This window comes from Astatotilapia calliptera, chromosome 4, assembly GCF_964374335.1.
Source record: "Astatotilapia calliptera chromosome 4, fAstCal68.1, whole genome shotgun sequence".
Classification (NCBI taxonomy): Eukaryota; Metazoa; Chordata; class Actinopteri; order Cichliformes; family Cichlidae; genus Astatotilapia; species Astatotilapia calliptera.
In genome coordinates, this window is record NC_137425.1 from 5,579,628 (window position 1) to 5,582,317 (window position 2,690).

General features: G+C 35.3%; 1 long non-coding RNA gene across 1 annotated transcript; it reads left to right on the forward strand.

Annotated features, from left to right (window-relative positions):
- Nucleotides 1-2,189: 2,189 nt before the first annotated feature.
- Nucleotides 2,190-2,455, forward strand: LOC113021519 (uncharacterized). The gene is made up of 2 exons (XR_013908465.1): nt 2,190-2,314; nt 2,401-2,455. It is a non-coding gene; the product is annotated as an uncharacterized LOC113021519 (long non-coding RNA).
- Nucleotides 2,456-2,690: the final 235 nt, after the last annotated feature.

A 2,690-nucleotide genomic window follows, 5' to 3' on the forward strand; every position in this document is an offset into this window, starting at 1 on the left:
TAAAGACATTGTGCTTGATAAAACTAAAGACATTGCAAATGAATTTAATGATTTCTTTGTAAATGTTGGCTTTAATTTAGCAAAAGAAATTCCAGAGTCAAGAAATAATAACAACTTAATTATTTAAGTCGTTATTATTTCTTGACTCTGGAATTTCTTTTGTGTCCTCCATGTGTCCTCCATGTTTATTGGTGCTGTAACTCATAGAGAAATAATTAACATTGTGAAGGCATTTAAAAATAAAAAGTCCACTGACTGTTTTGGTATTGACACGATATTAGTTAAAAGTATTATAGAATATATAGTGCAACCTTTCACATACATTTGTAAACTTTCCTTTCGAACTGGTGTGTTTCCCTCACAAATGAAAATAGCAAAAGTTATTCCAATCCATAAAAACGGAGAGAGATGTCAGTTTACCAATTACAGGCCAATATCACTGCTCCCACAGTTCTCAAAAATTTTAGAAAAGTTATTTGTTAATAGACTTGGAGAAGCATAATCTCCTAAGTGATAACCAATATGGCTTTAGAGTGAAAAGGTCCACTTCGATGGCAGTGATGGAACTTGTAGAAGGGATATCTAATGCTATAGATAATAAGGAATATACTGTTGGTGTTTTTATAGACTTAAAAAAGGCGTTTGATACAATTGATCATTCTATATTAATGAATAAACTAGAGAGAGATGGCATAAGAGGGATAGCATACAAGTGGATGAAAAGTTACCTGGATCATAGATCAATATGTCGAAATCAATAATGTAAAATCTAAGCAGTTGAAGGTAACTTGTGGTGTTCCTCAGGGCTCTGTGCTGGGCCCTAAATTATTCATATTATATATAAATGACATATGTAGTGTTTCCAAACCGTTAAAATATTGTTTGCTGATGACACCACTCTGTATTGCTCAGGTAAAAACCTAGAACAGCTTCTGACTACAGCGGAAAAGGAGTTAAATATATTAAAGACACTAGACACATGAAAAATGTATCTAAACTCAGGGTTAATGGAATTGAAATTGAAAGAGTGTACGAAAATAAATTTCTTGGAGTGATAATTGATGATAAGCTGAGTTGGAAGTCTCATATAAACCATGTGAAAACAAAAATGTCAAAAATGAAAAGAGCAAAAATAATAATACTGAAACTCTTGACTGTTTTTCTTTGATGTAGTTACTTATCTAGGGTGGAAAGGGTTTTTTTTGTTTGTTTATTTGTTTGTTTTTGCTTTGCTTTGTTTTTTTCTTTGCTTCGAGCCCTGTGTACAGGAGCTGTATGCAAAAAGATCTTGTGTTAAAAGGGTTGGCGTAATAAGCAAATGCTTCAGCCAATACTTTTTGATTAGCCTTGTCTCGTGCTTTCTTGCTTTGTAGTAGATCTTTGTTCTATTTGAATGCTAATCAATAAAATCAAAAAATCAATCAATCAAAATCAATCAGTTACTGTATTTATTTATACTTTGTAAGGAACTAAAGGGAAGTTTCAAAGAAATAGGTCATATCAAAAGGAGAAGGCCACAAGATTTCCCACATCAAAATAATGATGGGAAGTTAGGTCAATGAAATCAATCTATTATCGGGGTTTTTTTAAAAAAAACTTTGTTGGTGTGTTCAGTTGCGCCACTAGATGGCGCAGTTGCATTTTATTGCGACGAGTTGATTAAGTCTGAGTTTCTAGATGCAGATATCACCATGGCAACGGGAAAATAAAGAGGAGCGTCTCCTTTTTAATCCAGTGGGCCCAGGAATGTGCGTGTCAGTGATGACCGTCTGTCTCAGAGCACTCAAGTAAGGATTACTGTCTTAGAAAGCAGGAGGGGAGGTGGGGAAAGTCATTTTGATTAGCTTGGACCACTCTGTCAACATCGTAGCATAAAAATTTGCATGTGAAAGAAATAAAAACATATGGGGACACAGTTTATTTATGAACCTGTGATCGTCACACCCATAGTAATAGAGAAATCCACAACCCTGATTGTAACAGTTGGTGAAATGTTAGTATTTGACCACTAGGCGGAGCTCTTGTAATGATAATGTAACTAACTCATTTTATTTTGTATGTTTTATTTTTGTGTTGAGCATGTTAACATTTTCCTTTTTTGCCTACCGGATTGGTGTACAGTTAATTTGATACATGGAAAATAGCCGGTTAATTTTGTAAATATAAGGTAAGGGCAGAGGTCACTTCCTGTTTTGGAAAAAAGTCAGAGAAGCTGCGCATGGTGACGGTCTAGCCGTGTAAAAGTCAAGCTAAGAAAGAAGAAATAAGCCCTAAGTTCCAGTTACACCGGTTTGTCTACTTGCAGGCCAAAGTGGTATGTTTGTTTATATTTTGTGAATTTTATATTGTAATATGTTTTAATGCTGAAATATAATTTTCTTGTACATTTGTATTCACCAGTTCTACGGTGTACCTGTACGTTAAGAGAAGCACAGTAAACATCAGTAAAGAAGAACTCTCGTGTCTCTCGTGTATGTGTACAAGCCGGCATAGTAGAACACTCCACTGCTCCGGAGAAGGCAACGAGATGGTTGGACCGACGCTACTAGCAAGAGACGCTACTAGCAAGAGAAGTTACTAGCAAGAGAAGTATCACATGCTCCAGCAAATGCATTGAATACGTAAAGAAGCAAGCTAACAAGTGAAAGATAGTCAAGCAAGCACAAAAGTCCGTGTCTTGGAAGTAACAA